The sequence below is a fragment of the Xyrauchen texanus genome, chromosome 10 (genome assembly GCF_025860055.1).
Source record: "Xyrauchen texanus isolate HMW12.3.18 chromosome 10, RBS_HiC_50CHRs, whole genome shotgun sequence".
In the NCBI taxonomy this organism is placed as follows: Eukaryota; Metazoa; Chordata; class Actinopteri; order Cypriniformes; family Catostomidae; genus Xyrauchen; species Xyrauchen texanus.
The window spans coordinates 16381512-16395101 of record NC_068285.1 but is presented as its reverse complement, the minus strand read 5'-3'; the positions used below and the strand labels follow the sequence as shown (position 1 = coordinate 16395101).

Genomic DNA, 13590 nt, shown 5'->3' with positions numbered 1-13590 from the left:
TGTTGCCACTCCCAAGCAGAGATACTGTAGTATGTTAGTCAGCTTTCTGAAGATAATGTAATTTTTACCAAATGCATCCTATTTTCTCTTTGCAAAAATAGCCGTCCAAGCGGGGGTATTCCTCCCTATTTCACAGAAGCCACTCACTATAAAAACTATAGTATGTCTTCTCCAATGTGGAAACTCTGGTAAGAGGTAAGCGCTTTGCGTTTGTGTAATTAATCAGTCTGTTGTGTCTCTCAGCTGTGATGAGCCTTAGTGCTGATGTTTTTAGTTTAAAGCTGTTTAAAGCTATTTCACAGCTTTAGTAGTGTAGTAGTAATCCGAGAAATCACGGAGTGCCTATTAATGAAAATACTGACTGACTGGCGATGCATGTCTCTTCAGCTGACTCATTTACGCACAAAAATGGTCTTTAGCTTTTTACACATCTGCGCTGCTCTAACACTTTAGTTTAGAAAAGAACGAACACAAGTGGAGTGATATAAACAGTGACACGTCCAAGTGCTGAAGTTCTGAGACATCAGTACTCATGGAACATCTCTCATCCAATCAGATTCGAGGACCAGAACAAACTGTTGTATATAGAATGCATATTGAAATGGTTTTTGAATATACATAGATTTACATTTTAATACTGAAACATCGTCTATTATTATTCCAAAGGTCACACCTGTATTTTTTTTTTTTATTAATCAATATTTGGTCAATATACATTTTTGTGTGCCATAAAGTTTACTTTAAAATATAAATACTGGCTTGATGCATTATGCCTCTGAAGATTTTTCTTACAGCCTGCCGTCCTTGCTGTGAGTGTGAAGGCAAATTTAGTCAACAAAACCCAAGCATTTAAACCTTTAGTTGTGTTTGATATTTTGACATGTACAACAGGCCTGTTACATATATGTAATGTCTTGTTCAGAGATTGTATTTATTAATAGCCGATATCATGATAGTGTTTTAATTACCTGAGTATAAAGCAAACAGAGGCTGGCTTCAAGAAGAACTGCACACCTTTGCTTACTGCCATGATGATGCAGACAGCCCCCATCACCATCAGGAAAAGACTTAAGATAGCAAACATGGCTGCTGCTATAGTCAGATCTGAAGGGGAAGAGAGGTAATAGACAATAGAAAACTGGATTAAAGATTCCATGACATCAAAGTTAGACTTTTGTAGCTTTTCCATTTTATAGAGCACTCTATATGCCAGGCTTGCAGCGTGGGCAGCCGCCATAGGGCCCAGGGTGAGAGGGGCCTCAATGGTCTAATAAATGAGACATAAAAATGACCGTGGTCCCAAGGGGTGATGAAAAACGAAGAGACCCCACAAGGGGGCCTGACAGTTTTTTTGCACTGGGGCCCACAAGATCCAAAAAATAGATTTTAGCAGCTAGGTTCATGGCTGAGATGTAACTGAAGGCTAATGGTTAGACCACCAAAACATCTGGTTTCAAAGAGAAATACATCTCATTTCATCTTTAACACCCAGGACATGTATTAAAAAATATGTTTGAGGGTAATTTTATTATAAAACTGCAAGAATGAACCTCCAAAATATTAATTTTTATTTTACAGTGTCTTTCATTTTATTGTTCATAATATAAAACATAATATTGTATACATACTGTATTATATACAAATATATTGTATGCATGTATATTTTTGGTTGTTCATCCAACATACAAGTACCATATTATAAAAAATGTGTCGGGTCATCACTCAGTGATGAGACAAAGAAAGGCACACTCATGGTACTATTGGTACTAAGATCTAAAGACAGAGAGGAGAATGTGAGATGACTCACCCTTTTCTGGTGTTTTCTGAAATAGGACAATGTTTTCTTCCTGTGGTGTAGAACTTGAAGAAGGTGCAATTGGATTCTATATTGGGATTCAAAGAAGTGATGTTACTCTTAACAGATATTTAAAGCTGATGTGTGCAATTTCTTTGACACTAAAAACTTCCAAATGGAATTGCAGAAATGATTCACTGAATATTCCCCTGGCACTGACAGCGCCTGAAGAGTAGGGGCCCTTCTCCTCTTCCAGGCAGTAAGAAGCACTGCTGTGGTAACGACTGCCGCCTACTGGTGGTTAGCAGCAGGAACAACCACCGTCTCCTGGCAGTCAGCAGCGGGAATGGCCGCCGCCTCCTTGAGGTCAGCAGCACCTGAAAAGTAGGGGCCCTTCTACTTCTCCTCTTCCAGGTGGTAAGAAGCACTGCAGCTGGAATGGCCCCCACCTCCTGGCGGTCAGCAGCATGGTTCCTCTGGCGAAGGCATCGAGAAGCCCAAGAGGCGCCCAAATAAGCTGCAGTTAACTTGATGCTATAACTTAACTCAACCAGCAGAGTATCCTGCCCAGAGGCTGCCTCGGTCAACTCCTCAGCAAAGATGTCGATGGGACCACCGTTCTGAAAGCAGGCCAAGGGAACGTGCAACTGGGTGAGGCATTGGGAGACCAATTCCTCAAGGGCAGGAGCTGGGTTCAATTAAACACACCTTATGCCTCCGCTGGGTCCAAAGTTGGTCAGATCGTTCCATCACAATATATTTGAGGAAGGACCCAAGATGCAGGATGGCAATGAAAGGTGTTTTTTGAAACGAGAAGAAAAAAAACACACAAACAAAACTCATGAGGGAGAAATAAAAGATAAGACAAAAATAGAACTGAAAACAAACAACAAGGAAAACTAAATCAAACAGGAAACAAAAGCTCTCACTAGGGAGAAAAAACAAGACAAAAGGAACTGAGAACAAACTAACTGGATAATAGGACAGGATAAAAACAACACAACCGGAACTGGAAACTGAACATAACACAACAATCTGATGGGGAAAACAAGACAAAGAAGAGAATATACGGAGGAAGGGAAGATTGAACACAGGTGCTGCCAATAATCACAAGCAGCATGAATCAGCGATTCCATGACAATGCTGCCTGCGCTGCTGAGCAGCACCCCTGGGAAACATGAGGGGAGGAGGAAACAAAGCACACGGACAACCTGAGAGAGGTGGAAGAAACTATCCTGCCACATAACTAATAAAACCAGACCAAAATAGCAGGATCATGACAGAGATACAGTGTTTACAGTCTGATTGTTGTAGAAGCTCTTTGATGGAGCCAGCTCCACCCAAAATTCGGTACCCACCCCAAGCACAGAAAGCATGAGGCCAGTCACAGCCAAGAAAAATGTCAGCTTAATCTTTCCCTCTTGGCGTTCGCTAATGCCGTTGCCAGAATGGGATAATGTTATAAGTCGGCGTTTGCGTTTGCATCCCATAAACCCTTCCATACCACCCGAATGTTGATGCACCCCAGCAGATGCAGTCCTTACCTCTTCTTCCTGCATGATGAACGGGGTCCACATATTTCATTTGTAGCTTCAGAGATCCAGGTAAATGAATGTGAGGCATTTGCTTATTTTGAAAGGACATTTAAGTCCTCTTAGATAATTAAGATCAAAATAATCAGATCAAAACCACAAACAAAGGAAGATAATGGAGGAAAATGGCTTCATTAGATTGATTCAACAAGATCAATCTACGCCAGACTACTTTTCTAATGTAGAGGTGACACGCTACGATTTGTGCATGGTAAGGGGGTGCACCATCCATCAGAAAGGAATCTTGCAAATGATGTTAATAAAGTTGTAGTTAAGATCAAAATGAACAGCTGATGGAAGCTGGGAGGTGCAGGAAAGGGGATAAAACTTTCCAGGAAGGCATTGTCCATTCAACAATGGTAAAGAGTGCTGACATTGAGAGCGAGCTTGAAGATGTGAAAGATGAGGGGCAAATTAAGTCAGAGGTTGGTCAGGTTGGTTATCTAAAAATCAAGAACATGATGAATGGAAGATCAGAATAGAAGCACATCTAAAGTTAAAAAAAAAAAATATTTAGGGAAATTATTATTATAAAGTTAGGCTTAGCCTCAGATGGCATAGTGAGTTCACTGACCTTGTGATGCATATTGTACACAAAACTTGAAAGCACTTTTGAAAATCAGAAGCTCCAATCATATTGCTTGAAGTCTTGTTTCAGGGTACCACTCTGCTACAGGATTGGATTTACTTGGTTGGATATACTTGGTTTGATTTACCAAGTTTGTCAGGTTTGTGATGTCAAATCTAAAAAAAGAAAAACATAAAAAATATATTTGAGGCACTTGCTAGCAATTAATTTAGATATCCACAAGTAACTGTGTTCCACTTTGTTTTTTGGGGGTTATATCTGGGAAATAATAAGTATTTCATTTTGGACAGATATAAACTGATTAAAAAGTCTTTCAAAATGTATCAGACCACAGTTCTTAACACAATGGTTTCTCAACTCAGCCACAAGGGGAGCGATAAAAGACATTACTGTGAACTGTCCACTTCTACTGTGAGTTTTCACTTTCAACAACTGTCATGGCAGAGCAACGGTTTGAAGAGAATATTGCTCAGCAAATAAGGTAAAGTAAGTATATTTATATCAAATTACCTGAATAATAATGCATCCAGTTATTTGATGGTAACTCTATCAAAATCTTGAGGTACTGAGGTTTGTTACAGCCACAGTAAAACAAGAATGCCTTTAGACTTTAGTCTTTAGTCTAAAGTCTGGCTATGTGAGATTAGTATAATTGTAACAGTGTACCAAATAAATCAACTTAATTCATAAGTTATATCGGAGACTATTTAGCAGAGACGGGTAAATATAATGGGAGAAATTGGAATGTCTAACGGTCAGCGGATGTAGAAAGGAAGTCCCGAACTTACAGGTAAAAGACCCAATCACCTTTTAGAGTCAATCAACTCGCATTTGCGCATTAGCTATACAAGCCAGGAATTTTTTTGCATGATATCAGATTTTATTGCTGATTTGAAATATGTTCTTGGATTGTAATCTTGACCAACCGTTTTGAAGATTTCAGTATTTCCCCATTCAAGTAGATAGGAGCTGCACTTGCATGCAGCTTGTTTACATAGAAAATAATACCCCGGGAGTGTTCCAAAGATGGCCGCCAAATGAACTGTTTTGCTAAAAAGTCTTTGGTATTATGTTATTTATTGTTGTGGTAGCAAACAGTTAAGACTTTGTAAATAGAACATATAAAATCATTCCATTAAATATTGATTGATTCATAAGCTTCATTAAATTAGCTTGTAGAAAATATTTGGCAAGTTCAGTGGTTTAGTGGACCACAGCACATTTGTGGAATAACAATGCATGCTAGCAGAACATGCTAATTCTGCTAAATGGCCCAATTCACCAGCAGTACTGAAAGTCAAAAACATTAAACAGGAATTATTTGTTGTTAAAGACAAGATTCTACATTTTCTGCAACAAATTAATTAATTTAATATTTTAATAGTGACATAACAATGCTGACTATGCCATTACTTAAACACAACAGCACAAACATAGATGACCTGTCGACTGTCAAATGTGTGTAGATCGATTTGCAGAGGTTTTTTCAGACAGACAGACAAAGTAAGAGGGGTGATGTCAATTTGACAAACTGTTGTTGAGGTGGAAAAAGCATCTGAAAAAGTTCACACCCCTAATGATAGTCATAGGGGTGTGAATATATATATATATATATTATTAAATATTATTTGTATTATTATTTTATTTTATTTTATTTAAGGGTGGTTGGCACCAGGTCTCTGTCAATCAATTGTTACTTCCTGGTCGAAATGTTGTGTCTGAGATTTCAATGTGTGGTCTCCATGCATCACTATGCGTGTATGTGTGTAAGTACGCATGTGAGCATTTCTTGATTCTATTTTAGAAAGCCACCTGTTAATGGCATTGAAAAAATCGTGGCACGGAGCTAACTATAGAGTCGAGGTTAGACGATGTGAGTGTGGGTGCTTGTGCGTGTAATTCTGGGAAAATGAGGGTTGGAATCCTGAGGCACCCATGTGTCAGTATATCTAGCCCAGCAGTTTACTCTAAAATATTGCGTAGCAAAAACTCTCTCCACAAAGCATAATAACATTAAACCAAACAGTGAATTCACTAAAAATGTTGCACCACTTTGTGTGCAGTGTGTTTATTCACCAACCACCCACAATCCAGTTTAACAAGCTGCTAAATGCTGAAATAGTACTTACTGTGCTGCATTAGCTGAAAACGTATCTGCTGATTAAAAAAGAAAAAAAAGAAAAAGGAAACTTATTACAAGTGATGATTTATTACATTTGGCTTTATGTACATTTATTACATTTATTTAGTAATGTACATTTATTACATTACTTATTACATTTGGCTGATTAAGATTTCGAAGGGAGGCTGTGTGATTTCATGACTGCATATATCAATCATAACATCAGTGTGTTGTTGCCAGTTACTGCATGATAATAAAGTGCACAAAATGTACAAGATTAAAAAGAAAGTACAGAAAATTCGTGCACCGTTTTCAGTTATACTTGGATTTAATTTAAGAGTTATTTTAGTGGAGTGGGCAACCTGTATTATTCAGTTTTAGATGTAGGCTACGTCCTTCTCATCTGTGTCACTGCTTGTATGTTGATAGCAGACATTCTGAAGAATATTCATGAGGTCTTGTCCATGTGAATGCGATTTAAAGCCACATGTAGCAAAGCTCCAAAATCTTATTAGCACAGTGGTTGATTGACAGGTAGAACTTTCAACTTAAAAGTCTTTGTTTCACAAGACATGTGCTTGGAGAGTTAAAAAAAAATCTTCTATCACATATCCTATATTGTGTGCATATACAATTATAATAGATGCTATACCCCTAGAACTGAAATGAATGGAAGTATGACCAATAAAAATAGACCATGATGGAAATTTTAAACTATGTCCGTCAGAGTGATAAAGATTGTTTTCTAGCACAACCCGTATGTGCAAATAATTAGTTTGAAGAGCAGAGAACAGCATGGCATTTCTCTAGAATCCTTCCCAGTGATGTGGTTGAGAATATTTTAGGGAAAACTGTTTTAACATGACCATTTTCTCCAAATGAGTAAAAGCTTCATGAAAACTCCATGTAGAATAAAACAGATTGGAGTCTTCATTTTAACGTGAGTGGTCATGATTTTATACTTATTTCAAAATTACAATTCATTTCTTAATGAGTACTGCTTTTTTAATGAGGGAAAAATTACTTGGTGCAACTTTAATTTATAAGTACCAACAATCATAAATCAATGAAGAATTAATCTTACCATAATTGTGAGGTGAAAATGAGCATTCACTCTGCCAGTGTCACTCACTTTCAGAAAACAATGCGTGGCACATGGGGCATACTTAGAATTTTACAATGAAAAAATCTGGAGTATTAATGAAAACTGGGACAGATAATGGACAATGTCACATTGTGTCACACATTTGAAGAAAAAAATACAATTGCACGTTTCTAGTATTCTAGTTTTGATGAAAACTATTAACCCCCACCCCAAATATTTGGCATACATTTTAGTTCTTTAACAACTTTACATAGTTTTTAGTGCTTTTTTGTTATTTGTTTTTCATCACGGTTGTTTAAGCCAATGAGCAATAAGCTGTGTCATTAGCAAGTCATTTCCCATCATGCTTTCAGTTTGTGCAGCTGGAAAATCCAGCTTGGCTCTTACAGCTGCACGCGCCTTGCTCTCACGAGACTTTTTTGGTGTACGTCACCATGACATCACAGCAATTTGGACAGATTTGTAACCGGCATGCAACTGCCGCTGATCACCAGTGATTGGTTCTGCACAGAACTTGCTCATCTCAAATGAGCCTAATGTTAAATTAACGATCTGGAACGACTTCGCCGTGACGCCATCTGACCAGTTTAAAGGACAAATCATATTCCGTGGGCTATTGATTCGATTTTCATCATTTCATATTTAAAATGGGATGATTTTGTATTTTACGAGACAGGTGGCAACGCTACATGGAGGTCTAATGCATTCTCATAAGCAAAGTGTGGATGCGGAAAATGAGTTTATCTGGAAAATTATAAATCGGGAGTACAGTGGGATGGATGAATTCAATGAAATACATTATTAATATTCACTTAAGTAGTTATTAATAATATAAAAATTTATTTAGATCCTGTTTAATTGTAATTATTATAATAATATAATAAACAGCTACAACAACCTTAAGCAAATACGAAGCAGAAATTCACAAAAATTTGATTTTTTTATATGTATGTTTTGCATTAAATCACACAATTAATGTTATTAAAAAATCTTTTTGTCATATATTAACAGCATAAATAATCACATATATGTTCCCCCATTGAGGTGCATCTCTTGCACTAAACGGTGATACTCACTGAGATGAATACAAATAATAAATAGCTATGCATTTATGGTGGGCAAATGACCGCCAATACTTTTGGAGGGAATAAATAGAAATAACATTAAAAATAATAAAACATGAATATTAAATTAATAATTTATTACTTCTTTATCGATATCCATGCATTTATACAAATATCAAGTTTTGATAAATTATTAATCATTCTCAAATCGTGCACATAGATTTGATTGGAATACATCACATCTGGTCGGGGAGTCGCATACGGTCTAGTCGCTCAAGTTCACATTTTTGAGTGCATCCAGAGCTCAAATCGGATCCGAAAACTCTGCATCCGCAGATGGTTGACATCCCACACAGTGACTCTCCATAGGAAATGAATGACTTCTGGCGTATCGGACATCGTTTGTCGTGTGCAGTGAAAATGGTGGGTTCGGGACCCCAACTCTAATGGGGGGTCTGGGACCCCCAATTTGAACAATGGTGTAGTTACATCATCTACCAGCAGGGGCTAACGATAACTCGTTACCATCTAATTCCTGACCGCTTGGTTTGGGCTTGACTGTTTTGATCTGTTTGATGTCCAATGTAAGTGTGTTAATATTACAATGGAAAATATCTTTCAAGTTCTGTTTGGTGATTTCAGTGGCACAAAAGTAAGATAATTGTCTATATTTTAACATAGACAGAGAACCAAGTAATACTAAATACCACCTTCCTTTATGATGTGATTTATTTTACTTCATAGTGATGCTGTCTTCATCAGTACGATATTACATTTCTTAAATTAACTAATATGTAGATAGTACATAAATTGATGTTAACATACTTTGTTCATTCCCTGTTGAGCTCACTGCAGCCTTAACATGCTTGCAAGACAATTTATATTCAATCCATTCGATGGATCTGTGATGTACTGACATGGGGGCTGCTCATTTGTATTATGTAGCCTTTTCAGACACATAAAAAAGGAGAGCCAGCAAGAAAGAGACAGAGAGAGAGGCAGACATGTGCTGCAGTCTTGTGTGCTCAGCATGGTGATGATGGGGCTCTGTGGTCTTTGCTCACCTCTACGCAACATCAGCTTTAGGAGCTTGGGCCAGTAGGTGGCACCACCAGGCAGATGTCTCTCAAACCATAAAGAATTTGCTTTCAGTCCATATTTAGAACAACATTATCAGTCTATTTATGAGGTATATAATGTAAAATCTGCCTGTTTTTGTTGCCTGTCTGAGTCTTTTTGTTTGTGCTTTCAGAAAATGTTTTGTGCTTCCAAAAGAAAATGTAATGTATGCATATCTTAGGTGACATACAGAAAATATGGAAACTAATAAGACAATTGTTGACATACAGTAAGAGAATAGAGTTATTCAAATGAATGTGAATGCACTGCTCAGAGAACTTGGTCAAGTTAAAGAACATTACTTCCATAAGCCACTAATATCAGACCTACTTCCAGCAATGAGGGCTCATATAAACACATTTAACCCCAATTGATTGCTCAGATCCATCCTGTTTATGGAGCACATTTTATAAAAAAAATGTATGCAGTACTTGATGCTTAATATAAAGAGCACACATTTTCTACAAATACATGTAATGCTTCACATCCTCTGTGCATGCAGACCACCATTTAAGTCTATGCATGTGAGAGTATAAAGCTTTGTTTTGATGCAAAGGAGAGAAAGAGGTAAAGACATTATCCCCAACAGCAGAACTTTCAGTTTAGGCTTGACAAAGAAAAAAGTAAAAATGTAAAAAAGTAAAAATAAAAAACAAAACTCATCTGTTCTCCTGCCCTGTTATTTCTCTCCTTATTATCTTCTTAAAGAATTATACATCAGTGCTTCATATAAACATATATCTGTACAGATAATTGTTTGTATTTAAGGTTAAAGAGCCAAAAGTACAGTGGGCATCAGATTGTCCAAATTTACCATAGTTCTTATCAAATGTTGTGATAACGCTGGAAAATGACCTGTAGAATTTTCAGGAAGGAGCTGTTAATTAAGGATCAATTACATCTGTAAGTGGATGATTACACAACGGCAGCAACGGAAGCCATTCACCCTTTACAAGAGGCATTAGTTCGGTCAAAAATTGACAATCTTGCTGGCCTGTTTCCAAATGACTTGTTGTAAGGGAAGAAGCAGCATTAAGTGTTGTGTCATATTTTTGTTGGTGTCTTTCATGTCTGGCAATAACCTCTATGGTACTATAAATTGGCTGAGACATAAGACACTGTAATGTATGATGTCCTATTCATTGAAGACTAGACTTAAAACGCATGTGCCACCATTGCCCATCTTAAAGAAGTTGTTGAGGATCTGAAAGCATTTGGCTTAAAGACTCCTCCCACCTGAGCCAGATTGCCTGTGATCACCTTTTACACCATTAACACAGGATGTAACTTTTAAGAGCGAGCACAGCCAAAGGTTAAATTGATTTAAAGAACAACTTACTGGCAATACATTTATGCATTCAGTACACACTTTTATTCAAAGGGACTAACAGTCCATTCAAACTATTTGTTTTGTAATTTTAATTAAAAAAAAGTGATCTCTAGGAATCAAACCCATAAGCTTGCCATTGAACCAGTTGAGCTACATTTGCCTCATTTGACCAATATTCAAAATTTGGTCTGCCCAAATCATGCTTTTTTAGTTTCCAGTTTCTTTAGATCCCAGGCATCTTGTTTAGTTCCTGTTGTCAGACTTTCCATCACTATAATCTGATAACCCTTTAAAAAAAATTCCCTTCTCAGGATACATCTACCAAAGAATCGACCTCTGTTGTTCGTAATCAGCAGGCTTTATGTCCTCCCCTTCGCTTCGTAACAGTGCATGGTAGGAGGATCTTGGCAGGCGACTTATAAAAGGCACATGGGACTCTGTCCTTAAAGCAAGTTCACTTTTCATCAATGTGTGCAAGGCACTCGCTCATCCAATTTAAAGTAGGAGTCCACATGTCCAAAGTTAGAATCTACAAACTCAATCCTGACAAAAATTGGGACAGTATTGACAATGCTAACAAAAACAAATAGGAGTGCTTTGTAAATTCTATTAACCCTGTGCAATATTGAAAGCACTAAAACAACACACTGCTTGGTTTTTTAAATTCTTGTGAATTTATTAATTTAATTTAATATATGCTCATTTCAAGTCACTTCTCATTTAAAATCATGTGATTTACCTGATCTGAATCAGAGCTGATCAACAGCTGTTCTCGCTGTTCCCCCACCTCAACACGGCAATTCTCATTGTTGCCGTATTTTTCGGTTCATAATGTGCCACACATTCTCCGTTGGAGACAGGTCAGGACTGTAGGAAGGCCAATCTAGCACCCACGCTCTCTGCTTACACAGCCATGCACTTGCAATCTGGGTAGTATGTGGTTTGGCATTGTCCTGCTGGAAAATGCAGTGATGTCCCAGGAAAAGACTGAAAGAGCCTGGATGGCAGCATATGTTGCTCCAGAATGTGTACATATCTTTCTGTATTAATGGTGCCCTCACAGATGTGCAAGCTACCCATGCCATGGGCACTGACACACCCTTATTCAATGACAGACACTGGCTTTTGGATCTGATGTTGATAGCAGCTTGAATGGTCCTTTTCCTCTTTGGCCTGCAGGACATGATGACTGATTTTTCCAAAAAACTATTTGAAATGTTGACTCATCAGACCACAAAACACTACTCCACTATTCTACTTTGTTACTATATATTAGCTGTGATATAAGGCACTGTAATGTATGATGTCCATAGGGTGTCCTATTCACTGAAGGCTAGACTTAATATGTGTGTGCCGCCATTGCCCATCGTAAAGCAATTGTTGTGGATCTGAAAGTATTTGGCTTTAAAGACTACTGCCACCTGAGTCCCATTGCCTGTGATCACCTTTTTACACCCTTAACGCAGGATATAACTTTTCAGAGTGAGCACAGCTAAAGGTTAAATTGATTTAAAGAACAATGACCAAGCCCAGAGAAGTCAGTGGCGCTTCTGGACAGTATAGATGTATGGCTTCTGAGTGAAGCCTTAACTTTCATCTGTGGATGTAGCGGCGAATGGTGTTGACTGACAAAGCTATATCTAAGTTTTCCCGAGCCCATGTCATGATATCCATTACAGTCGCATAATGGTTTTAAAGACAGTGACGTCCACCTTGGAGATCATGTGCATTCAGAAGTGGTTTTAGGCCTTGCCCTTTATGCACTGAGATTTGAACAATATTGTGCACTGGAGAGGGAGAAATGCTCACAATCCTTCCAATTTGTCTTTGGGGAAACATTGTTCTCAAAGCTCTGATGCATCTGTTGGAATTCGAAATTCAGTGACAACTACCTGACATCTATGCACAAACGTGGCAAAGGGGGTCTTATTTTTTATTTTGATATGGATTATGTTGTGATTTTCGGTAACTTGATTTTCCACAGAGACGTCTCATATCAACCAAACTGATAAAAAATGCTGCAGTGCTAGCATTTGTTCTACAGGTATACGATAATCAAAACAATGTTTAGTTCACCTTGTATTGAACACCTCTGCAAACGTTTACTGAACAAAATTTATTATTATGTAATGTAGAAACTGTAACTCATTATTGTATATTATTTAATAAATTGAATGTTTATCATCAATTCTAAATCTCCCTGAGTGCCAGCCAACATGTTTGCGTGATGTCACACACCTGAATCTGAGCTTAAGATTTCCAAGTTGTAAGTCCAATATAAAGTGACTTGCCATTGCAGTTTTCCCAGAATTAAGTTTAAAATTCTGAGTTAAATGGGAGGAAGCATGAATCATCAAAGCAACAAACTCCACTCTCCGGGGACGAGACGGGGCTCTCACTCTGGAGAAACGAGCACACACACACAAGCCGAGCTCTTTCTTTTAAATATCTAAATGGAGCACAGCTGAATGAAACAGAATGCAGGGTCATCAAAACAATTTGTATGTACATACTGTATTGTATATGTACATGCACCCCACCCCGAGTACTTGAGTAAACAAAATGACAAAAATGGCCATCCCTAGTTTCACATCACCTTGTTATTTCTTGTTGATATTAGTCCTAAATTGCCCCAGTCCCAAATTTTTTGGAGCATGTTGCAATCATTCGATTTGAAATGAGTGTATATTCAAAAAACATCACGAGGTATAACATAAAATAATGTGTTGTTGTAGTGCTTTCAGTATAGACCATTTCAAGGACTGTTCGTTGGTGACATCAAGTGACTTCATTGTTCCATGAATATTTCCTGCTTGTCAAATCAGAGACTATTTAGCAGAGATGGGCCACTTCTATTAAAATGAATGGGAGAAT

At 37.7% G+C, this 13590-nt stretch overlaps 1 pseudogene; it reads right to left on the bottom strand.

The window, feature by feature from the left end:
- Nucleotides 1-788: 788 nt before the first annotated feature.
- Nucleotides 789-3372, bottom strand: LOC127650828 (voltage-dependent calcium channel gamma-6 subunit-like; annotated as a pseudogene).
- Nucleotides 3373-13590: the final 10218 nt, after the last annotated feature.